The 26,890-nt window shown below is 38.5% G+C and overlaps 1 protein-coding gene across 1 annotated transcript in view; it reads right to left on the bottom strand.

Annotated features, from left to right (window-relative positions):
* Positions 1-26,638, bottom strand: part of LOC109039068 (arylsulfatase B) — a 56,926-nt gene extending 30,288 nt beyond the window's left edge. The window contains 1 exon segment of the mRNA XM_019054398.2: positions 26,200-26,638. The gene's annotated coding sequence lies outside the window, so the exon portion shown is untranslated.
* Positions 26,639-26,890: the final 252 nt, after the last annotated feature.

The following is a 26,890-nucleotide window of genomic DNA, read 5'->3' on the forward strand; positions in this document are numbered from 1 at the left end:
AAAAATTAACACGGCACCGTAACATACAAGGAAAGAGGTCAAATTGGGGGCTAGAACAATATGGCAGTATAATGACCAATTCACTCGGCGGCACCGCGCCGTGTTAATTTTTGACCTACCTCTATATGAAAATGCGGCAAAAATCTTACTTAGTGTGATTGATGGCAACTACATACCGATGGCTAAAATCCACAAAAAATTATCAATGCCTATAGGAAGCCCTGAGCTTTATAAAAATACATGTATTCTAGAGCTCATCAGTAAAGAAACATGTTCGGTACTAATATACACCGATTTAAATGCGGTCACGGCGGGAGTACGGCAGAAATTCGGTAAAAGATTGGGACCCGAGGCTACGACGCCGCGCCGATGCGATGATGTCGAGGAAAAATGTCGTATGAACCTTCAGGCGTCGCCAAATTTCTTTTGATAAAATACAAATTTGTCGAAAAATTTGTAAATACTTTTCCTCCAATTTCTCAGACACTTTTGTTCAGAATTCAATCTAAAATATCCGAAAATTTCAAGGTAAAAAGTGCTACATTTTCTTACGAAATACATTTTTACTATGGGAAATTTGGCAACATTCGAATGTTCATACGGCGTTTTCCCTTAGCACGGCAGAGCGCGACGGACAACTTAACCCATTTTTGCGGCTAAAATCCTGGCACTCTCGTAAAAACGATGCGCCGAAATCCTTTATGCGCGGTCCACGAGGCGACCACGCTAGCGCCGCGCCGGCCCACCACAAGGATAACTGTTTATAACTCGAGCGGAGCCCGAGCTCTGTGTTGAGCCACAACCGCGTAACGATCACGTGAATTCTATTCACATCCACGCTTTTTTCGCTTTTTTATTCTCGCCGAACAAGTGGTTATCGCGCATGCGACTATTATCCTCGACTTAACCTCTTCGTAGAGTAAAGTCGGCACCAACTCATTAACGCCAAGGTAAGGAGACCGCTGCGCTTCCAACCCGCAATTCAAAGCGCCATCGCGTTACGCAAATTAGTGCATCTCAAATTTCGGGACTACGGATTTGAAGGAGGGCTAGGAATAGGGGTTAGGGGGTGGGAGTTGGTTAGGGAGTGGAGGACTCTTGGGTTGTGAGGGTGACTAGGATTACACACCATCACCAGCTGAGGTGTAAAAAATAATTTTAATGGTCATTGCCGTGCTTAGGAAGAACGCCGTATAAAAGTTGCCAAATTTCTCCAGATAAAATATGTATTTTTAAGGAGGATTATGAATATTTTCCTTAGACATTTTCAGATGCTTTAGATTAAACTGTGAACGAAACTGTCTAAAAAAATTGGAAGAATAACAATCACAAATTTCCCAGTGAATTCGAATTTAATCGAAGGGAATTTAGCAACGCCTGAAGGTTCGTACGGCGTTTCTCCTTAGCTTAGCAGAGAAGTGCTAGTATTATTTAATAGACTTTCATTTTCATAAGTTGACCACCCGCACGATTAGCACTGTCAGAAATATAGCACTGACCATTTTAGATTTATTAGGGCTCACATATAAACAAGAATCTATGACTCCCAAAATTTGCTTTCCTTATGCGGACTGTAACATTACTCTCCTCTTCTTTTCGTTAAAAAAAGAAGAAAAAATGAGAATTCATTTGTTTCAAGTTACATCCAAAAAAATTCATTCTCTCATTTTTATCGGTGATTAACACTCAATCTCCTCGTAAAAACATTCACACTCTCTTTTGAACTTCGTAACTATACTTGCGCTTATAAGCTCCTAATTTACCTTTGCCTTATTGCTTCTCCGGTACTCTGTACCTGGGTCCATCGCTCAACTTTAATTCCTCACTTCTACAGTATATCCTGAGTTATGTATTTAAAAAATGTGAGTTTTATTTTTCCATTTGATTCTGCCTTCTTCTTCTTTCAACGACGTTAGAGACATTGCTTTTCCCTTACTGCATGAGCGAGCTATCCCTATGTGAGGCTCTTTTTTTTTATAACCCCCCTCCGAAAAATGTTACCACAGTTTCCAGCCACACCTTGTATTTGCATATCCACGCCAAGAAAGAAGGCACGTCTTACATCTCAGTGGAACCAAGTTTGATGCTAAGTTCTCGACGAGTAGGAAACAACCGATCGATAGGATCACGACGAGCAAACCGATCGAAGTATCCAGATCCGCTTGAACAAGACTGTCGCACAGGGGTGACTTTGGCGTGATATGCGGAACGCTCTCGATAGTTATGACTACAGTGTGAAACCGCGCATCTCCCTTGCGGTGTCTCAAACTGTTCGATTTTACTTTACGTTTTTGAGGAGAAACAACACAACTTCTTAGCCAGACATTTTTACATCATATATTCTGCTGATAAAGAAGAAAAATCCAGGAAGTTTCCGGTAAATTACGTTGGCTAGTTTTTGAATGAACCACGAAATATGACAGGAAGTCTCCAATCTTGCAAACAAAGATATGCGGTTTTTCACTTTGGCATTCAAGATCGGAGGTAAAACTGCAAAAATGCATAACTGGGTTTGGGATACTACAAACTCCTTATCATATTGTGTTTTTAAATTAAAAAATATAAATAAAAAAAATGAAATCGGTATAATTTGACCAATCACGTCCTACGTGGGTCACGACCCACTTCCTCGAAATTGTTTACACACAACCCCACAGGTCTTCTGAGGTGCAAAGCATCTTTTGCGTTTATCTCCTCTGGATTTGGCTCCGTAGCAGTCAACCTATCGCTACCATCTTGCAGCACCTCCTCACGTGACCCCATGGGAAACTCATGACCGAATTTACAGTTCCTCGCCAAAATTAATTTCGGAGAGATTAATCATTTTTCGCAGCATGGCTTGATCATTATCTCTGCGCGTGGGAAAGCCCTGAGAATACAGATAAATGATGAAAACAGATGTCTGGGAACTTGAGAATCGGTTGAACCTGTGCGGAGGCTGAAGTTCTTGTGATCCTGCATGGTCCTTTCACCGTCCGCGGTCGCGTCGAGGAGACCTTGGAATTGACGCGACGCGACGGGCAAGGAGTGCTTACCCACGTCGATTAACATGTTGGTTAGATCCTACTTGGCTCCTCATTCTCTCGTCTCGTCAAGCCCATCTATCCAAAAAAAAAAAAAAAAACAAGCGGGAAAGTTCTAATACTGTCGTATTAGAAAAGCGCTCAGGTGTTAGTCAATGTATTTAGTGAAGAAAGGAAGTATAAACTCCCTCGACTTGGCTGGGTTATGGAAATAAAACATCAGCTGATAGCAAACAAAGGTTACCAAGGAAACCGTAAACGCGTTTTTTCGTTTCCCGAAAATGATAGTCACCGTTGAGCTCATCAGGCGCGTTTTTTTTAGGCTTCATTTGAGTTCAACGATCAATTTCGATGAGAATTACTCTACCGCCAAGAAATTTTCTTATAGACAAACGATCGAAACTACCTGCGCATTACGTTAAAAGCGTAAAATACGGTTTTCACAGCTTTATTTATTTTAAAACTGGACCACCCCTCCCCCCCCCCCCCAAAAAAAAGCCTACACATCGATGAGCTGGTACGTCATTTAAACGAATTAGCACTAGTATACTAGTACTCTAGAGGCAAGTCGAAATCAAAAAGCGCTGCCTATCGGCTGAGCGCTTAAAACACCAGTTAACGATGGTCCATCGGCGAGGTCCATGGATTTGCCATTTAACATTTGGGCTCTCTATAAAATTTCTCTCCTAGAAACTTTCTTCTTCCCCTCACCCCTCATCGCCAGGTAAAGTTCCGGCCTGATCTCTCCACTAACTGTGCTCTTCCCTTTATTCTACCGTGCTAAGGAAGAACGCCGTATGAGCCTTCAGACGTTGCCGGATTTCCTTCGATAAAAACCGAATTTACAGGGAAAATTGTGAATATTTTGTTCCATCATTTTCAGAAAATTTCGTAGGTAGTTTACTCTAAAATATCTGAAAATTTCAAAGAAAAATGGGTATGAATGTTGTCAAAAATGCATGTTTTATCAAGGGAAATTTGGAACTCTCAAATGTTCATACTTCGATCTTCCTTAGCACGGCAGTATTGTTCCTTTTCTCTTCGTTTCTCTGACCTAAATTGTTAGAATTGTGTAATCTCTTGTTATATTTAAATGTGAATGGTTCCGAGAAGGAGAAAATAAGGTCTCCTTCATTGCGGCGCGTATGCAATTCTATCTACTTGGAGGTTGATATAGTTGTATCATTGATTTCAATCTTTAGAAGCACATTTTAAAAGATAGATTGATAGGTCGCCGCCTTGGGCGGATGACTTGTGCGGTTTAGGTGTTGTGCCTTCAGTGTTTATCATCGCCAAATTTTATCAGTTAGCAAGTAGCTTTTCGATTTTAGTTACCGAAACTCTCTCATTACTTCTATTTTTGAAGGTGCGATTACAGAAATTGAACCTTCGGTTGCCTTTCTCATGAAGAGGTTGACTGAATATGAAGATGACCCACCCCCCCTCCCCCCGATAAGGCAATCGGGCACTACCATTACAGTCCCAACTTCGAGAGCTGTTTTCCATCGTGGGTACTTGGGACACTCACCTTGGAGCACCCAGCATGCCCTCTTGAGCGAAAATTTTCCGCTCGATGATATGCACCATTCCTTTGTCCGCGGTTCTTTTGCGTACAAACGAGTATTTGACCTTCACTCGTGGCCATTGTGCAGGGATATGAACTCGACTAGGGGAGATCATAAAATCGCGTGGCAAAAAATCCGCATGACTTTACAAAAAGTAAAAGTGGTCCCGATTACTCTCACTTGATCGAAGACATGTTTACGTGCATTCTTGCACATTTGAATACAATTAAAGAGAAATAATATTGTACTGAGCTATTAGCCATATTTAAAGTTCATTCAATTTAAAGTTGAAAGTTGAATGTAGCTATTTGCTCCATATTCATAATTTCTATTGATTAAAATAATGATTAGTTAGCCAGTTGGCATTTCCAATGTATTTAGCTTAACCCTAGTCTGCCAAACATGGGTCAAATTGACCCGGCAGGCTCTAAAAACATGCATAACTTTCTTAATTTTCGGCCCACGGACCTGCGCTTCAGATATAGGTCCACAAAAACCCTCATTTATGCAAAACTATCATGATTTTGTGAAAAAAAAAATTTCCGACCCGTGGTGAATTTTTATTCAAGACTACCCCTCAAACGGCAATTGAAGGGTCTATTTGACCCATATGCAATTCTATAGGGAATTTTTGTTTTTCAATGCATTTTATGTTGGCATCACTGTGTGTTTTGATTCGCACGTTATAGGTTATGTAACCATCAACAAATAGTTCAGTAAAAATAGTTCCCACCAAGTAGAGAGCTTTCTTGGATTCACCAAATTCTAGAGATAATTCCCCTATAGTTAATTTTGAAGACATTTGTTGGAACTGGAATTCCATTTTTCCTCCTTGACTTAGATTTAGTTCTTTATTTTTCTCTTTTTATCTTGTTATCACGTTCCTCTAAGGAAAGTAGTATTCTAAATTTTACCAAATTCAGAGGCAATTTCTAGTTGTATTTTAAGATTTTTGAACTATTGTGACAAAGTTTTTGTACTAACATTAGTAAATTTTTCTATTTTCATGATTATTTGTAGCCTTGAAGCCTTCAAAGTAATATATTATAACTGTTTCTTTCCAAAAATGTGTATGAGTGAGTATTCCAGTCGGTCCTACCCAAAATGCGAAGAAAATCCTAAAAAACCTAAAAATTATCCTTGATTATCGGGCTGTACAAATAATGCTAGATCAGAAACAGTGCAAATTGCATAACCTGAACAGTGCAGGATGTTTTAGGAAAATAAAAAATTCAAAATGTAGGCCCTAACTATCATTAGAATATATAGTTACCAAAAAAAGTGTAAAAAAAAGAAGTAAAATACAGCAAACACATGTATTTCAAATACGGGTCAAAATGACCCGTAATTGGCAGACTTGTAACAAAAATCCGTTTGGCAGACTAGGGTTAAAATACGCTTTGTTGTCTCCATTGAATCTACTTTAAAGAAATATTAGATGTTAATAATAGATCCAAAAGTGTGAGAACATAATAACATAGCATGAAGAGTAAGTTTTTTTTAGTAGAACAGAGTTTCAAGAGAGACGCGCACAATCCCGGAGATACAGTGATAAGGAAGGCACGGTATGGAGGATAATACCTACGAATAGGTTTACAAGAGGGATGAAAATTTTTTGTTGGGGGCATGTTTGTTGCATATGCGGCGAGATTGAAGGCGAACTTCACGCGGACACACTTGTTACATAACAGGTATTGGTTTAAAGATCGAAATTAATTTATGTTTTTCGCATTGATAATTTTTAGCGTTCTCCGGTGTGTTTGTTGCCTATGCAAAAACATTGAAGGCGACTTCCGGATGAATAATACCATGCGGATATTGTTATGGTTTATCGGATCAATCGAAGCTTATCCAGCAACACGAATGTGTGTTTATTGTTGCCTATGCAGTGAAATTGAAGGCGAGATTCAAGTTGGCGACAACAACCGACGGAATCGCTTAAACAGAATCTTTGCTTATTGATCAAACTTTAAAATTATAAGGCGGGGTCATTATTGTTATCCTCGTTGACTCAGGTCCTTGGCTCATTGCCAGATTCAAAAGATATATTTTTTGTCTAAAGTTTAGACTTATACAATAAATTTGTTTGATTCATGGAATTTTCATGAGACTTAATGACTCCACAGCCACAGGTTGACGTTAAGTTAAATTAAGAAGAAATCGCATTGGCTTCCTTCACTCAATTATTTACACAATTTAATGTCTTTCACGGAACATTATTAGTATCAGTTTTTATTTCATGTTAGGTTTGACTAAGAGACTGTTGAGAAAATCAATTAAATCCAGTCCAACGCGCCAACGCTTAGCTGCATTTAAGTCGATCAAACGGCAGCGCTGACAGCAGGAACGCACGCACAGCATCCGGCATCAGTCATGATCGATTTTACTCATGCTCATTGTCAGTGTCCAGTTTAACACATTACCATGTAACACGCGTGGGAGGAACAATAAAACTGATACTGCACTTAGGTACAAGTCAATTCATTTTCTTCATGCCTCTTCTACCTCTCTGATGGTCAGTCAGAACGGCTTCCTTGGTTACAGCCAGGTTCGCCATTTCTGTGTCTTCCCTCCTTTTTGAAATTGTTAAACTTAATCTCACCCCTTCCAGGAAGAGGATGCAAATTTAATGGTACAAATGAGAAAAAAAACACTAAGAGATGGCCCGAACTGTAAGTGACAAAGGTGGTGATATGGTGTTGGGTCTACACTATTTCGCGAGGAAAACAAAGCCAAGAAATGCCAAAAATTAATTAAAGTTAGAAAAATTTAAAGTTAATTAAAGTTAACTTCTTGGCTTTGCTTTTCCCGCAAAATGGTGTGGACCCAGCACCATTCCGCCACCTTGTTTAATAGGTTCATAAATACAATCAATCTCAGCAGTTTATACAGTACATAAATTATTTCAAGTAAAACTAGCCTTAATGCATATTCTGAGAGAAATTCGCTCCCAAATTGACATTTTTAAGCATAAAAAAGTAGGTTTGAACTTTCTTTCCGCCATGAGGATCCCTGTAATTTCAAACGCGTATTACTCGAAATATAGCCTCTTGCTGTTTCGAGTAATACGCGTTTCTCAAAACTGCAATTCTTGCAGTTTTTTGCCTTGTCCACCAAGCCCTTCAAATACAATTATTTAAGTGAACATTTTGTATTCGTTTAAAGAGAATGCAGCTTTCGGTAGAACGCAGTAAAATGCAATGGTCTACCGTGCTAACAACCCAAAACGCGGAAAAAGGCCCCAGACAAACTTGATAGCCACTCGTTTTCAGCGCATCGATTTCAAACGAGAGATCACGTCTCAAGCGCCGGTGCGCATAAAGGTGTGTAATAACACAAAGTTTTCTTGTTTTTCCGCGGGCCGCCAAGTTAAGGGGATGCTGAAACCGTCATAATTATGGGTTGAGCGGCTAGAGGTCTATCTTTAACGATCGAGGATATCATGAATGAAAATTTGCCCAATTTTTCTATACACTTCAGTCAATGAGGGCTTGCTCCATTCGTTCAATTTAGCAACCTTGCGCAGAGCGCTTTAAGCACGCCACAGTCCCACGATCAAGTGATGATTAGTTAACTGCCGTATTATTGGGTTCAAACGACCGTGAACAAACAGTAAAATGAAATAATATGTTCACTTGTGGGAGACGATTCATTTCCCGACTAGCTTCCGAATGCTGCCCACCGATTAGGAGGTGCTCATATATACGTAAGGAGCAATTTATACCTTACATCATTCAAAAGCTTCGAGCAAGAATGACACAATATCAACATTGAAACAACGGAAACACATGTCCTACTACGAACTTTCAAAATGTAAACTCCCTCCTCACTTCTTTTAAGAGTATTGCTAGATACTAGGGGCTACGCCCCCCGACCGCTTCGCTGTCCAACCTCCCGAAGTGCTTCGCGCCTCAGGCGTTTTGAGTCACGCGTTACTCTTACGATTTTATATCAGTGGCGTGGCGTGTCTACGATATGTCGATTGATTTGCCAGTAAAACCTATGGAAAAGGATCGATAAACAAGGTTTTTGCAACGAACGCCTTAATGATAGATTCTTTACCATAGCTTTAAATAGGGGAATAACAATGATCGCTCATTCACAAATAATCTTGTAGCAGTTACGTTGTACTTAAAAAAAGTTTCTTCCAAAAAAAAAAAAAAAAAAAAAAAAAAAAAAGATTGCATGCTCTTCATGACAGAGGAAATGGACATGAAATCCGGAACATCCGTGAATTGAGATACTAAATTACACATTACCGTGGAAAAACGGTCCATTTTCAGTGTTGCATAACGCATGCATGGTATTTTCTCTGGAAACAATAACGAGTTTTCTCGAACGGAGGATGCTGTTTGCATCGTGCAGACTGTTTACGTCTATGCGCAGCAAGATCCATTTTAATTCCGGCCAATAACAAATTGATTGGAAAATGCCTATGCACGGCCGAAAAAGCGAGATGTTTTTGCTTCTCGACCGCTGTGTGCAGGCCTTGCGATCGGCAGTCTATGAAGCCTCGAACTAAAGGAAGTTGACTATCAAGGAACTTGAACAAAGGTGGGCATGACATGGCAATTTTACGCCAGAAGACTATAGTCGTCCGGATCTCGCCAGACGGTAGTGAATTTTCAATAAGTGACTCTATCTCCGATCCTTCTTTTGTAACGCGTCTGCAAATTTAGGAGACAAATTGCTCGGATGAATTCGACATTGGTAATCACTGGGGAAAAGAGAAAAGAGAAATGCATTCCCTCCCATGACCTATATTTATCGGAAAAATGTAATTTTAAATTCATTGTTTGCTATACTCGTTGGAGAGACAATTTTTCAGAGACCCTGAATACTTACAAGCTGTACGTGCTGTGTCAACGGGTGGACATGCAAAACTTACAAACTTGTAATGGTAATTAATTAATTAATACTGTATTTTGTCGAATGTCTAGTGACGTGAGACTTTTCTCCGCCTAATCATCATTGATATATTGACGCTGGGTGGAGCACTGTGTAAAAATAGTTTGTCAAATTGAGTCTAAATGCTTGCTGGACGAATTGCTCACCACACATCCTCACCAATCACCATTTTGCAAAAAGTAGATAACTTACAATGTGGGAGATCTACATTTTTAAGCGTTTCAAATATTCGTCGCTCCCTTGACATAAGGGCGTAACTGCACTCTGCAATGAACCAGTGGCGATTTTGCGAGTTGGCAACACTGTTGTTCCTCCATTTAAATCCATTTAAAATATCGATTTTAGGTGAGGCAAGCTGCCTCACCAAAAATCGATTGTTTTACATGCATTTAAATGGAGGAAAAACAGGGTTGCCAACGTTCAAAGCATCACTACTCCGATGAACCTTATTGTCCATACAATGTAAGGCTTTTCCGGGCTCATCTCATAATGTAGCTATGCCCTTTTGTCAGCCAAGTGACGTATTATGCTTCTGAAAATTACACAATCCCGAGTAATGTACTGGATAAAAAAACCGATAAATATACTTTTACACAAAGCCTTGTTCAAGAAAAAAATAAGACCGTAAATTTTAGACAAAATCTAAATTTCTCATCTTAAAATGGTCAACATCCACTATTAGACAAACCCTTTTTAAATAGGCTCCCGAAGATTCAGTCTCAGTTGCCACATCTCTTTACTGCGATGAATATTAATTTTTATAGTTACGCTTTCGGCAAGAAAAACGTATGCAAACCAGTAACTCAAGACCTTATATGTCAATGATCGAGACTTGACAAGCAATCTTTTCCTGTAAAAAATATGGTCAGAAAAGATCGCTAAAGGGTAAAATTCGTTTTACTCTGAACTGAGAATTGATAGATAATTGCTCAAATATAGAGAAAATCGAAGCAAAAAAGAACTCAACGAGCTCCGGTCTATCAATATTCAGAGGCACGATTTCGCTACAGGATTTTTCCAGGTAAAAGGCGTTTCCATCTCTCCACGTGTGGTTGTTAATGGTAGAATGTAGAAATAAAACGTTTTCAATGAAGATGTGTTGATTAAATTATCTCTAGCGATTGATTCTGTACTTTATATTATAGTTCACTATTTGCAGTTAAAGCTGTTAGATTCATCGTATCTATATAGATGATTTAGGCAACCTCAGTTATTTTCTACATTCCCCCCGAAAGGTCCTGTTCGTGTTTTTCAGGAAACCTCGGCTTAAAGAAAATATATTTATTTCTCTCCTGGAAAATGTCCATCCACGCCTAAGTATGCTTCGTTCTCTTTCGAAGTCATAATTCTTAGTGCATTTTCTTTTGTATATAAATATATAGCAATTTATTCAATCAGATCGCGCGTAGTAAACAATTTTAACAATTTGATATTTTTCTTTTTTTTTACGGAAACGTTTCAAAACATTGTTTTGAGATAGAATTTGAGCCTCCTGCATCGACTGGCAGTTAAATCGATCAGTTGTTTCTTTGTTTTGAAAATTAAAATATGAACAAAATAGTTTGTAAAATTCTACTCATTTCTTTAAAAATCCGCAATGTTTTTCTTGAAAAAAACCTCAGCTATATGGTCACATCATATCTTATGAAAACTCAAAAATAGACAACATATTGCGATAAGGAACCACTATTTTGGACACTCATAAAAGCACCTGTCGGCATAGAAAAATGAAAGGCGCAAAAATGATTCAAAAATAGTAATTCCTCATTTCAGAATGTAATTCAAATCCGCTAGACACTGGCAATAAACACAATAACATGCGGGACGGAAAATTGCGACACTAAATCAAAATTCTTCAGCACTCATCTTATAGACTGCACGAATTGTTGGGGGTTCGAGCAATGTTAAATGTATAATAGATTGAACCCCGGCTGATTTCTAATTTGGGATTTTAACTCTGCATCACATGCAGAATCACGCACGTGAGATGCACAAACACACGTGAATGACGGTAAGGGTTTTGCCTCATAAATTTTTTTGCCACGCCTTATATTTTATCGCCTGTGCGATGCTGCCATACCAACTCATTTGGCATTCATCATCATTTCAAACATTCCGAAGATTTTTCTGAAGTATTTTTTTTTCAGTTTCTCAAGAAAGTAGTTTCCTCAGTATTCGTGCATACATAATCCTTAAATATTTTTTAAGGTAAAGCAACGCTTAAATTGCAACCGCTCTGACGAAAGCAAAGAAATTCATGGCTGTGATGTCGAGGAGGGGTGAAATTCCTAAAGCACACGGTTGTAACTCAATTCAGTCTACGCTTATAGAAAATCGTTACTTATGCATGCTAGTATCGGGCATGAGAGATTTGCCCCGGTTTAATAAACTCTAAATCTCTCTCATCTCTCTTTTCCCGCGCTCTCTCTCTCGTGCATCGCTGTGGGGTGGGTTTCAGACTCCGATAGATTGGGTGTAGAAGTGAACTCATTTTCGTCATGGCCATGGGCACGACATATCCTTCTCCCGCCCCACCCAAAAAAATGCAAGAATTCGGAAAGATTAGAATCCATTAAAAGAAAATCGGTCTCCAAGGCAAATTCATCACTGCATGGAAAACTCATAAATCCTGACCAATCTAAGTTAAACGGCAGAGAGAATTTTTCATTTTAACAGAAATCTTAATGTAAATTGCCGTGTACCTCTCAAAAAGAGAATAATGAGTGATTTGATGAAAATGGGAAAATAATAAGGTGACAGGAGGACTCTTTTAAAACTCTTATCTGAACGCAGACAGAAAGTAAATAGAATTTTGCGGCATTGTAGGGGAAAAGGGCTAAGGAAGGGAAGATGAACAGTTGTTGTTTAAATTAAATAAGAAAAAAAGTCAGATATTGTGAAAGTTTTAAAGTGCAGAAATAAAAGGATTGACAACAAAGGGAGACAAACTAGAGTCTGAAGTCAAGAAAAAAATAAATAAGTAAGATAAATAAATAAAAATAAAAATTGGACCCCATTAAGCAGAAATGGATCAAGTCCTATCAGCCATTTCCAAAAAATAATCGGATAAGGACGGTACTGGAAATTCGTTGAAAATTCCATGAGATTGCATCTGTGATGTGAAACTAATTCCTTCAAATTTTTGGAAAAATTTGTGCAATCGTTCTCATGTAAAATAGTAAATTGTTCGATGAAAGACGATGGCTCATGTGCTTTGGTACCTTCCTGATTAAAGCGGTCCAATGGTTGCTTCATATGAGTCAGACTTTAAGTCACAATCTATTTTTCTCATAATTTCCCGTGTCATTGCTCTGGTCTAAACGCTCTGAAATCATGATTGGCAGTTCGTTCGCTGAAACTGTCAGCTGTGAAAACAGAGCATTCTCATCCATTTGTAGTCAACTGAGTTACCGAAATAACTCAATCTGAAATTTTGTTTGTTTCGATCTGTGTAGTTCAAAGTGGTTTCTGTGAGGTTTCGCAGCTATTTGATGTCAGAATCGCAAAAAATGTAAAAATCTATGTGTCCATGATGAGCCCATGCAAATTTTCTGATTCGTAGGATAATTCAACTGTTGTGGAGAACGAAATCTTGATCGCAACATGATTTGGATCGAGTTCATCAGAAAGGAACCAAGCCACATCAAGTTGAAACTGAGAAAAAGAGGTTTAAAAATGTATTTCTCCATAAGACTCAATGTATAAAAGTAACTTGAACCCCTTTTTTCACGAAATAATTGTTTTTTCTGGACCTATTGGGAGAAGAATGTGCACGACTTGTTGAGCTCGGAACTACTCATAACTCAATTTTTTCCAAAATGTGGGTTGGTTCCATTCTGATGAACTCGATCCATTTGATCGAATGAGAATATTGCATGACTTGAACTTGGATAACTGTGCGGTATCAGCCTTTTCATAAGTAAACTCCAGAAAATTTTAGATTTTCAGACTTGATGATGGTGGAAAAATCACCACACTGAATACAGCCATTTGAACTTTAAAAAAATTAGATAGAACGTTTCTCATTCACATCGTCATTTGCAGGGTTGACTCATGGCTTCAAGTAGTATGGATTCCTTACATATCTTAATAGGTTTCGTAATATGTCACTAAGAAAGAGGACCAGCGTTACGTAATTAAAAGAAAACACAATTAAAAGATCGCGCGTAAATTGTTAGATAATTCAGGGATGACCCTTAAAATATCAGCACGATATTCATTGCGAATAATAGAGTCAAGATCTGCATAGCACTGATAAGATCTTCCTATGCGGTAATAGCGAAACCAGGTTGCCAAAATGAGATGTGAGGTAAAGGTATACATTGAGTATATTATTAGAGGATTTATTGTGATTTTCTTTGAAGTGGCAGCACTGAGTGAGTGTCAGTGCATGCTGTCACTGCTCGTGTACTCGTGTGTGTTGACTCATGGTTGAAAACAGTGGAGGGTGAGAATATTACGTGGGGCGAAGTATACTTGGACTCTCCTCTGAACATCAATGAAACTACTGCAAAATATAAACAATTGACAAGAGGGCAGGGAGAACCCTCCTATAAATTTACCTATCAGTCTATAAGAATCAAGAGATAATATTTTGTTCAAAAAATATTAAAAATTTTATCAAGATGTCAAGCAGCCTTTTTCTTACAGATTTTTCAAATTTTGATGCTTTTACTTGAAAATTTTTTTAAATTTGAAGAATCGGTTGGAACAAGGTTCCTTAACGTCTTGATAAATGTGACTAAACATAATAAAAAAAAGAAAAAAATTATATGTTGAGGAGGAAAAGGTAGGAACTTTGTAGTGCATACTTCTACAGTCTACATCCCCTAGGCGCGAGCTTTCTGCACCCATATACTGCCGTGCTAAGGGAAAACGCCATTTGAGCCTTATGACGTTGCCAAATTTATTTCGAAAAATCACGAATTTTAGGTAGAATTTATAAATAATTTTTTTCCGATTTTTCAGCGAATTTTGCTCGTAGTTTAAAGATTTTGAAAATTTCGAAGAAAAATGTTTAAAACTTCCTTCAAAATAAAATAAATTCTAAGATGAAATTTGGCAACATTCAAATGCTTATACGGCGTTTTCCCTTAGCACGGTTGCACAGTAAATCTGACCCCGGGTATAAACCGATTTTGATGAAACGTATTGAAAGTAAGTGTGAGAGAGAAGCCATGTTTTCAATTAATACTGAAACTGAGAAGATAGCTAATGAGCGATGGAAAAGAAAATTAAACATTCACTGGAGGCTCGAATCTCTCATCTTCAGCTGAAGAACGTCTACTATCCAGACTTATTTATAAGCGAGTGTAGCCGCCCGGGGACTCCGCCTCGATATCAATGTTAATGATGCTAATAATCGTGTTAGATTTTGCGAGTACAACAATCTCTATGTTTTATTTTTCTCCAGGTATGAGGCTAGAAATATAGGTGGTGGGATGAACATTAATGATACATCTTCCTCTGCTCACTATTGTCACATTATTTTGGGCCGACGAGAAATCGCCAGTGGCGTGGCATGCTTTACGATGTATTGATTGATCTGCCATTTAAACCTATGGAAAGAGGATCGATAGACAGGGTGCTCGCAACGAACACTTAAATAATCGATTCCTTACCATAGCTTCAAATGGGGAATTATCGATAATCGATTATTCATGCCTCGCCACTGGAGATCGCGTTAGTGAACACATGACGTGCGGAGGGGAAGAATTTTGAATCAGATTGTGCGATGGGTTTTCCACAGCCTATCTCCGCGATAAATCCAGTTCCACGCATTTTGTGGTCTGGATTTTAAACCTGGAAATTTGAGGGAATTACTGCATTCCGTGTAATGGGAAATTAAAGTGATTGTATCCACAACCTGTAAGAAGTTCAGAATTCTCAATATACGATAGGTCATGTAACTGTCATATTTTTACTCGTAATGTTTTACGCTTAAGTTTGTTGTAGGTAATCTGGATGAGTTTGAATTTTCATTGTTAACTTCTGTTCAAATTAGCAAGGACATTGTAAAGAACAGCCGAGCAGGTATTTTTTTCGTCAATCTTGCTGCAGGTTTCAACGTTCTGAGAAAATGACGTCGCTCATATTATTTATGACACACCCTGGTTTTTTTCACCTTTAATTCAAATCTGCTTCCCGGATGGTACCTCGTTGAAAATTGTTATGACCGATCTCAGGAAAACGGTATTAAAGTGAAAGAAAAAACCACCATGAGATGAGTATACTTTCTGGGTATGTAGAAGAGTTTATTTTGCATCATTTGGTGCATCAAATGTTCCAAAATTATGATATTTTACGATTGCGTACTGATACACGTTACGTTTTGTTACACTTGAAATTACTCCAATTTTAGTGACATGCGCTTTTTAAATAAGAATTTTGTGAGTTCAAAAAGAAAATCTCGTCATCGCGGCATATAAATTTGACCCACTTTCCTCTGCTGAAGGACTATAAGTGTTAATTATGTTCCTCTGTTAAGTTTCCACAAATTTGAAACGCGAAGGACGCACCTTTTTCACGTCATTACATGTTACAGCATCGAATCGAGTACCTACACCACGTGATAGATGAAAGTGGTTCATCACCGAAAAACCAATGAGAAAGGCGACGAAAGAATCTGGCAAATCCCGTTTTCAATTCAAGGCGAACAGCCTCTGATTTTTTCGGAGAAAAAAGGGGAAAAAGGAACCTCAACATGACAAAGTATCGACCAATAATAAACGGACCACGGAGATCGATCAGAGCTCGCCGAAAAAAAGTACGAGCCGTAGCAGGTCATAAGCCTCCGCAATTAGCGCTGCTGTATCCATATTCATGAAACCCCCATCTAAATTTGCATTCATCGTCCTTTGATTGAGCGGCGAATGATCTTGTTTTCGCCTGGAAACTCCCTGCACCGGATCAAAATTGCGTCACAGTAGGAATCCTGCTCGTCATCCAAACTTTAGACTGTGACGTTTGAAGCTGTAGTGTAGCACAGTGGAGCGAGTCAATCAGAGAGGTCGGACATGAAATTGTTGACTAAAACTGCAAATTTAGATGTTTATTTCATCAATTTTTAAACCTTAATGGGTGTCTTTAGAAGAAAATTCCACGAGGGAACCAATGGAGCCACTTTTAAAACCTCAAAGTTTTGTGTGAACGGAGTTATGAGCTTTTAAAGTTTCAAAATTTTGTCCGACCACTCCCACTGACTCGATCCACTGTGTGACGGCGGCCTCTCATTATTGGCTGTCGCCGACGTTGTGCCGGAATTTCCCGAAAATCGAACTTTTCGGTGGTCGTGAATTAATGTTCGTTTAATGTCCGGAGCGAGGTTCATTACTGGTGAATCCATGGGAAGATGTTCTGTTTATAGATCCAACTTCCTTCAAATGGAATTCACCTGGGTTATTTTAAAAATTGATGTAAAAATTGGATCTACGTAAGGTTAGACCTAGGTCTTAAAGGTTTATCGACAGCTAAAGTGCGAGACCACGTATATTCGTTTGTGACGTTGCAGACTTCCTGTAGTTCCTGTCTTACTTTATTTTTCTCTTGGAAAACTAGTCTACGTAACTTTCTTGAAAAGTTTCTTATTTGTTGGCAAGATATTCGGTAAAAATTTCAAGCTACAAACTTGACTTGACTTTCGTAAAATAAACTAGGAGCGGAGAATTTTAAACTTTGCAATGAAGATACGTGGTTTTAAAGTTTCGTCATTGACAAAGTCATACTTTAAACCTCAATAGCCCATGAATGAAGTCAAAATTACAGCCAAAAATTTCATAGATCCTGTAAGGAAAATCGATTGATGAAATTTTTTCGGCTGTCCAATTATTTTCATTTTATTCGTCTCATTTCAAAGTCATTTTAAACACAAAGCAGATTCCTCGGTAAATTTTTCTTTTGGTAGACGTTTTTTGTCATTTTGACTGGCGCTTATCCAGATCAGATATACACGTGGCCTTGAAATTTGCTTTCACTGCTTGTTTTTCAACGATCTCTCGAAGACAAGTTAGGAGACTTATGTTCGCCTGATGAGTGTCCACCTATCATTACAGGCGGGTTCACTGAAGTCTGTTTTCTTCGACACCCATCAGAGTGAGCCTCGCTAAATCTAGTGATCTGAACTTGTATTTGGTATAGTGGTGAAATTTATGGGATTAATATTTAGACGAAACTTATTTTCGTATACCGCCCTCGTGCCCGCAAATGTGAAGTACATTGATTAATCATGAAAACACTGAGAATTAAAGAACAGGGTAAAGGTGAAACAGTGTGGTCATTTTCGATTTAGTTCTATGAATCAGGAAATTGTTGAAAAGCCATGATCGAAACGATAAAAGAGCTTTCATCTCTACAAAGTAGATGATATATTGTAAACAAATGACTTTCCCAACCCTTACAATAACAGTCATTGACGATAAAGAAAAATTGCTTGCCGCAGAATTCGGAGTAAACAGTCAAAATGACACAAAAAATAAAAATTATTAGAAAAACTTTGTACTGAATCTTTATGTATCCGATATATTTATGGGTCTAAGAAGGTAGGAAAATAGTCCTGGGTTTAATATGAAACTTACTTATGAACTTATGAAACTAATGAATATATTTCAGTCCTGATAAAATTTGGTACTATTATCTGCAGTTCAGACACCCATATTCCGCTTAAAAAAATGATACCGGGATTTCAGGAATCTAGCAAAAGCTTTAAAATTTCTAAGCATAGCTCCGAGGAAAGTCAAATAGCAGAAAGGGCATGTCTGACCGCTTTAACCTCAGTCTCACTTTGAATTTTTATCTGAACCGTAATATGAAGATATTTCTCATCAAAGAATAAAATTAGCCTGCCCTTTATTCCAATATAGTTTGAAATATCGAGTTAATCTTATTGTTCAACCTGTGAAACGCTCTCAAGAATAAATCGAATATTTTTCTGGATAATCATAATCTTTAGAATTTCAGCGCGGAAATTACGGAGGTCGCACCCGTTGAGGTAGCATAGGGCGCGGCTGGCGTCAGTGGTGCAATGACAGGAAACGTCTACGTATGTACCGACGGAAAGTGCGTGTTGCTGCCATGATATAGAGCTCACGGATTTATTTATCATTGCACTCTCGCGGTTATGGTATTAAATAAAACGTGAGATAATTTTCCATTTTGGTGATGTTGAAAGTAAAAGAACAGTTTCCTCATCACGTGTCGAACAAACATTATTGTATGACCTTAAAATTCATGAGACATACATCAAATTTTTAACAGTTTCAAGAAATCCGTAAACCTGTGCGAGTTGGGCGGAGGAATGCAGTGATGGATATGTTTTACAACAACTTTCAACAGAACTCAAAACAGAAAAATCGGACGCTTAGTTTCCTGGATATAGGTAGTGCATTGAAAAACCGCTCGGTTTTTTTGGCGATTTTATTGGCCGATATCCTAGCTCCTGCAGGGTTCGCAGGGTGTTTCGTCATTTAAAAGAGTTTATTACTTTACCTCAGTGTAAGCCCTAAAAACGGTGATTTTTAATAAAAAAGTGTACAATTTTTTCATTCCAGGATTTTACCCCACGATCTTTTACGCTTGAGAGTGTACAGAATGACGGTTGATCTGGTTTAATCATAATGTAAGTTGAACAACCAATGGAAAGAGTATTTGCGAGATTTAAAACGAGTATTAAAAAATGTATCGTGTGCAGTAACGACTAACGTGGTATATGACATCATTAGTCTAAAGGGATATTCTTAAATGTATGTAATCATACATAGAGTGAATGGGATTTTTTGCCAGCGTCAGTGTTACAGAAAGGGTAGGGAGGTGTCAAGAAAGCATTACGTAAAAAGTTTGAGTAATTTTACCCTAGTTTTTTGAGGTTTTTTGTCCGTTTTTTGTAGGGATTATGTAAAATCGGTGCTTTGAAAAAATCTTAGCGGATGACTATCTCTTCACTGTTTTTTTTTGTCAACGGTAACACATAAATTCTGCCTCATTGTATTGAAAACCCAAACTTCTCGCAATATTTTTCAACATTTATTTCCTATTAATATTGTATCATCAGCATTTAGAATTCCAGGAGTTCAAGATGGCAAACGTGGAGATTTAATCGTTGATTTTGGCGTTGGCACGCAGGTTTGGCGTTGACTGGCAATCGCCTCTAGGAAAGTTAAGACGGGTTTTCCGGAACGCGTCACACGTCTAGTCATTCATGAATGAGTAGTTCATAAAATTATAACAGAAATCTTTCCCCCACGTCGCGTTACGTCGCGTCGCACCGTTAAAGTCACTACTATTTCCCACAACTGCACGGCACGTGCCAAACAAGTCCCTCCTTAAAGACGAGGAAAAGGCCTGAAGTTTTAATTTTGAATTTTCCCAGTTTTCTTTTTTATTTCATAAGAAATGTTTCAACTTTTTACGAAGAACTGCGTAGGTAGGTAAATGAAAATCATTAAAGGAATTCGAAACATTGACAAAGATCTCAAAGTTGCCTGTGACAAAAATATCCGAATTGAGCGTAATTGCGTTAGAAATAGAATCGCTGACCTTTAAAGTAAGCCAAATAGGTCTAAAATAATTGAGGAAATAACGTAGAATATTTTAGGCCTGTAATATCAACAATTTAAACGCTTTTACCAATGCACCCCTTCTAAAATGCTACGTATCAGTGGCATTCATCATTGAGGTATCCCAAGAGCGGAACTAGTGATGTGGTTATCAGAAATTGATGGATTTCAGAGTTTTTACGCGTATTAAAAACCAGTCGGTCATGAGACTTGATGTATATCATAATCTAATTTCACCCCTTCATTTGCTTGAGATGATAAGAAAAGGGGGAAAAATAACTATAGCAAACGGTTTGTCTAAGTTACGGTGCAATAACGCGCAGCAGTAACACGTGTCTACAACCAGACGCTAGTACAACACTACGTAGACTACATAGTAACAACAAGTATAACTACATCATAATGGATAACACATACATGCGTTGATTCTCAGGTTCTTAGGTAGTTGCGTTATCTTTACGTTAGTTGTCGCAACGATACAACACACGGTAGCTGGCGTTATCCCCCTCCAGCCACCATCCACACGACCACCTATGTGCATGATTTATGTGTGACTGCAAGCAGACCGTTCCGCCACTGATTCCTTGATGAACTTGAAAAGCTTACGGCTAGACGGCCAAAGAGAAGAGAACTGACCTACATGATCGTCGCGATACTGCATGGAAGTTCAATGTCAGACAACTGGTTGGTGGTTCCACTTACAATTAGCTTCGCATCTTTTTACACGCATTGTTCGACGTTTTCCTCGTTTTTTTTCATAGTTTTTTTGGAGGAGTGTCTATTCGTCTGAAACGTACCTCAGTAAAGGCGGGGTTAGTCGACGGTCTAAGAGGAAAGTGTCCATCAATGGCATCCGAAGTAAATTTTTCGTTGGCGTGTCGGAGGGAGAATGAGCGCAATGCTTTGTAGCATTGTTCCAGGAAATACATCGGTTAAAATATTTTAGCCGAATGGAAATAATGCATTGCAATAATATGCAGTTTTATTTGCACGGGTATTTTTCGGCAGCATTCATCAAAACTAACACTGCCCTGAAAATACGATAGTGGGGAAGGTTGTACAGAAACTAAAGTTTGAAAACATTTTTTGGAACTCCAAAAATAAAATGATGTCCGAAACAAAGATGCATACTTTACATACTTATTTATACACAAGTACCTGGTTGTTATCTTTTTACCTTCGAAACCTGCCCAAAATTAGACACAAAAACTGGCTGAAATTTCAGTGAATTATAAGCACAGTACGAAGCAAATTTCTTAACATTTTCTAAGGAATCCGCACAAAGTTTCTCTAGTGAAAAATTAAATTGCCCGGTTTTTGGCAATAGTTTATGTGGCTTGGTTTCTTTCTGTTCAACGCGGTCCAAATCGTATTGGACGTGAAATTTTGATGAGAAAACATTCGCTATATTGCTTAAAATCGTACTTTGTCTAGTAGTCCATTCATTATAGTGATCCAAACCGGAATTTTTATCCGTGCATCCATGGATTCGGATACCGCTCACCCAACCCAAGTATAATCGTGCTAATCACGTCCTCTCACGTCGGATTCTGCATATTGCCGTTTGGGGCCCTTCAACCGACGTCCGACTGACAAGGCCGACCGGGACCCGTAACCCGTGGCAGTCGCCGGTCCGTTTTTACGCTGCAATTCCCGTAATCCACCCATAATCTCCGCAGGAGTCCTCACGTCTCACGTTCAACGGCTGGCTTACACCTTTCCATTGATGAACAATTAGACGTTGAGCCGTTGGACATCCATGCCCATCTTTCCCGTTCCTGGCACACGTCGCAAACGGCACGTGACGGACTTGGACACAAAGATGTTTTAACGACCTCATATCATCGGTGTAAAAGTTACTTCCGTGGATCGACACTTGTTTTAATGATTACGTAATAAGTGGTGTCTTAAATAAGACATATAATAAAAATTAAACTAAGCAGCGGGCTGGGGGTCCGGGTCCTATCGGTGTAAGCGGGTGGTTGCAATGGACAAAGAGGGTAGATAAGAGACTAACTAACGGCAACCCACAGCTACAGGGGACCCTATAGTTAGTCCATCATTTTCTCCCTTAGTCTATCAGAACCACTCATTTCAACCAATAGGATCGCTCCATACTTCTTTGTCTATCAATTTCAACAATCAGCCCGACAAAATGTAAGCAGAAATCACTCAAGTTATCGAGCGAGCATCTACGTTTATCGCAACTGTAAATACGAGTATATGATGACCTCAGACAATAAAAAATAAAATACTGATAGACAATACACCATAAATTATTCCCAGCCTTCCAAATATTCCTACCACCCTCTCTACTAATTCATAAAAATCACGGGCAAATGTGGGTACCGCTATACGTGGGGAAATAAGAATGCATAGGAGTCATCTACGTATGATTCAGGACGGGCCAGTACCATTCCACCATCTCTGGTCTAGACTTAAATTTTCATTTGCTAATTTTTTCTGCATTGAAGGCTCTGATTTACCCTCAGTCATTTCACTATCCAACTATAAATCCATGTCAAGTGGACGCAGTTCATTCAGGGACAGGCATTCATTCAGAGAACAGGCAAACTTTTGCTGAGGGAGAGGGGATAGAGGAATTATTCCTCGACCGGTTGATTGCGAGAACAACCTATGTTGTCAATGAGATTTTAGAAGTAAATCAGCTTGATTAAAGAATAATGAAGTATCTACTTTCTAGAATTTGGTGCTGAGCAGAAGAAATTGATATTAAAAGTAAAATATACTCAGATACTCGTTCAAAAAGTACCATAAAAAAATCTAAACTACCTTCTTTTGCGATATCTATAGAATTAAAAAGCTAAGCTGGTTAATCGCTTCTCTATGATCAGCAATTTAAATCGAATATTTCAATTGAGGATATACATGAAGGTTTCGATCCTTTTCTTTTTTACTCTGAAAAAAGGCAAATACACAGAGCAAGCAGACAACGTTGGATGTTGCGTACGATGTTTTGCCACCTACAGATAACGTGTCACACTGTCACATCTGAAAATTTTCGATGCAAACTCTGAGGTGTTAAGTAATCAATCAGATTAAATAGGAATTAAAATTCTTAAGCGGCACGTATAGAGACATCCCGGATTCTTCAATATACGGATCGCACTAATCTTAATTGAGATTGACATGTTGATGAATATGCATCAGAATGTGTCAAGAAGCGCGAGATTTTTGTGATGTTTTGTTTGTCCAAACTGCAAGAAGAGCTGAATATGTCGATAGAGAAACATTATGTACTATCCCGGCCTTGAATTAACGTGTGGCACACAAAAAGTAGCCAGCAACACCGTGGTACAAAAAATGAAATATATACTTGAAAAAAGATATGTACGGATTTTAGCTTATATTAAAATCGTGCAACAGTCACGCACAGCGTAAAGGAATTCTTATACAGATGATTTCATTTGCACTAAGTTTCTTTCCTGGTTTATCAGGTTGTTTTTTTTTCCTGGTTACCGTTACATTAATTAATAGCCAGACATTGTTAGAAGTTTTAATTAAACACGAGCAGTACCTTTTAACTGCTGTTCTGAATGGCTGCTGTGAATGGTGTCAATTACTTTCAATTATTAGATTACGGTGAAACGTATGCCATTATCAAAATTTAAGATCAGAAGATTTTACGATCATTTTTCAGCCAAAAGTGAGATTCCCTTCAGCATAATGCTAGTGTCACGAAAAAATGAAGAATAATACAATAATTTTGCTAATTGCATGAACATTAAGGGTACATCGTAAGATGCCAAAAATAAAGTTATTTTTTTTAGCAATGATAAAAAAATTCAATATTTAAGTTTCAGTAACTGGTATGATTTATGATGGTGCGTCAAAATCGAGAGAAAACTAATATCAGACAATATTTACGCCCTTTTTCACGGTGTAGATTGCTCTTGAAATATGAGATTGTTTTTTCTTGAATCAGTTTTAAAATAAAAGAAGGGAAGCAAAGTGGAAAATAAGTTAGGGAGGATAAAATAATTTAAAATTAGAAAAGAGGACACAATATTAAAGATACTTTGGTCCTAATTTACTTGGCTGCTTAAAATAGAAAGTAACGAACTCGAGACTTACAAGTTGAGTTGAGAAAGTTCTAAAATAAAATGTTAGTTAATGCTACTTTGCAGACAGTCATTCATCTTCCGTGAACTTTCTTCCTCGGAAATTTTAGTGGATAGGGCGCAACCTTTCATTTCAAAAATCACTGTATATCACTCAATTTTCCGACCGAGGTCACGAAAGTTTGTATGTGAGTTTATGTCAAATTAAAATAGCCGTTCTCTGAAAAATGTGCGTGAGTGAGGCTTACGCCCTTTTCCACCTGGCGTCTCGATTCGTTCCTTTCTGCCAAATAAAGATCGAATTCCTACCTTGTTTTATCTTTTTTGAAATCAATTTTCTTTAACTACGGTCGAGCAATATTACAATAATTCAATCTCCGCTCAGTAAGTGGCAAGTGCTCCGCAAGAGGTGAAGGTTGCAAGAACTTGGTCGAGTACTTGGCCAAGGCCCCGAACACACTCTTTGCCGATTTTGCTACTGATTAACCACGCAGATAACCGAACAGGTAAACCATACAGCACACAATTTCCCTCTGTTTTTGTTTTTGTTTACGTAAGACTGTAAGTTAGCACGTGCGGCTAACTAGAATTTGTAACATAGTATACGCAACTGAAGCTGGATGCATTCATCAAAAGCTGAAAGTAGTTTTGATTCAATTTTACAGGAAAACTGCATGAAATATTTACAATTCGTTCGTAGAGATATGAGCACCAAAGAAACGACCTTTCAAAAGTGGTCATGGCAAAGTCTTGTTTATCGTCGTAACCTTTTTGAAGTAGATTCAGTGTATGTTATTTTGTTAGTTCATTTATCATTTTCAAACCACACTTCAGACGGAACTTCCAGAGCAACTTATGAACGTATCCCTCACTTAGAGATTTAGTACGTTCAAAATTTCCTTCAAGGATCAACACTTTTCATTTCATTTTGGTGTGGGTAAAAAGCCTTGCTCCTATGATTTTCAATGATTTTTGTATTAACCGTGTACAATGTATATGATAAATGCTACATTGTATTAATTTAAAACGTTGAGAGAATTAAAAAATGGAATAAGTTATCAGTTTGCAATTTTCTATTCTAGAATTTGTTTGTAATCTCTTAAGTTTTAAACGAGGTGATCTTGCGTCAATAATACATATTTAGACAGAAGCTGAGATCAATCGTTTTAGTTGTTTTTGCAACGGGTCAGCGGTCAGATCCACTGACGAGGTCCACTGAACGAGTCTCTAGGCAACGAAGCAATCTCGAGTACCAATTTTCTAGCTTGGAAACTTTTGTTCCGAAAGAAAGAAATGTCACCAACACAAACATACGATGCGAAGTGACTTATTATGTATCCTTTCTTCTTTCCAAGCCTTTAATTTTAAGGTTCATCATTTCTTTGTAATTTCGTCATTTACATTTTCATTTTTTGTTCTTAATAATTGCGACCGGCAAATGAGTATTCTCACATGACACATTTCATAATCTCATACGCCACAGTCATACAATACAGTCATCGTATGGTGAACATGCCGGGGCAGAGGTTCTGACTAACCTTTTAGAATTACAAATCGGAGAAACCAGGACCCTACGCTTATCCTTAAAGGCTGACAGTCTGCCAGGAGTCAGTTTAAAGTCCTCCACTGAAGTCAGATATTAGTAACTTGGCCATCATTTTAAAAATCCGGACGAAAAGAACGGAGAGCTCTGATTGAGCTTTTCAAGCATTATTTCGAGCAATTTAAAGATACGTTTTTTAAGACTAGTCACTCTACCGGATTTTTCGAGCACCTTTTTCGTACGACTTATCTTCACTCAACCTCCCCAATAAAATAAACAAAAACATTCAGACAGAGAGGCGGTGATTTTTTAACCGTGCGTTAAAATCTAATACAAAACCATGAAAATCTTACAGTAGGGGAAAAAACCCAACCGAGCACAATTTTGTCTCAGAGAGCACAATTTCCTCTTAAACTTCAAAATAAAATTCAGTTAAAAAAAAGAAAAACCGAAAATAAAATCCACTTAAAATGCACAAATACGAAAAACAACACGACGCTGAGGCGTATTTGAAGCAGGGCTGCTTACCTTGGACAAGAATTTTCGTTGCAAAAATTTCTAAAATTGCATTGATCACTATTCACTTAATGGACACCGGCCCGCGATCGACTGAGCGTGATTAAACGGCGGGTCCGCGATCCGCGAATCCAGCTCCCGGCAGAGTTGCCGCCCCGCCGGAAAATCCCCCCTTCGCGGGGGGCCCGGGGGCACCCGCGACAGGTTCACGGCAACGCTGTTCTCAGGTGCGCGAGGGGGTGCCCCGGGCGCCTTTGACTCATCCGCACCTTCGCCCATTCATTCGCGGGGATACACGCCCCCCGAGCCCCCTCTCCGCGACCGGTGCAACTTTCCGGCGGTTTATTTCGCGGCGATGGGGGATTCCGGGCCCTGCTCTCTCTGTTTTCTAGAAATTGAGAAAAAACCCGCCGTTCGAGACAAATGCGTGGGTCGCGGGGCAGACGCGGGACCGGTCGTTACTCTCGCTGATCGCTGGGAAAAAGGTCTCTTGGATCCAGAGCCCAGACCTTTAAAAATATTTGACAAGAAAAATACTCCTCACTGGGGGGAAAAAAAACACATTGGATCTAGAGTCCAGACTCTTGAAAACATTGACAAGAAAAAATACTCTTGATTCAATCAGATTTAAGCTTAAATCAAAAGGAAATCCGCTCAAATTGAGAGGCTTGGTTCTTGATTTAAGCAAAAATCCGATTGAATC

The sequence above is a fragment of the Bemisia tabaci genome, chromosome 4 (assembly GCF_918797505.1).
Source record: "Bemisia tabaci chromosome 4, PGI_BMITA_v3".
NCBI lineage: Eukaryota > Metazoa > Arthropoda > Insecta > Hemiptera > Aleyrodidae > Bemisia > Bemisia tabaci.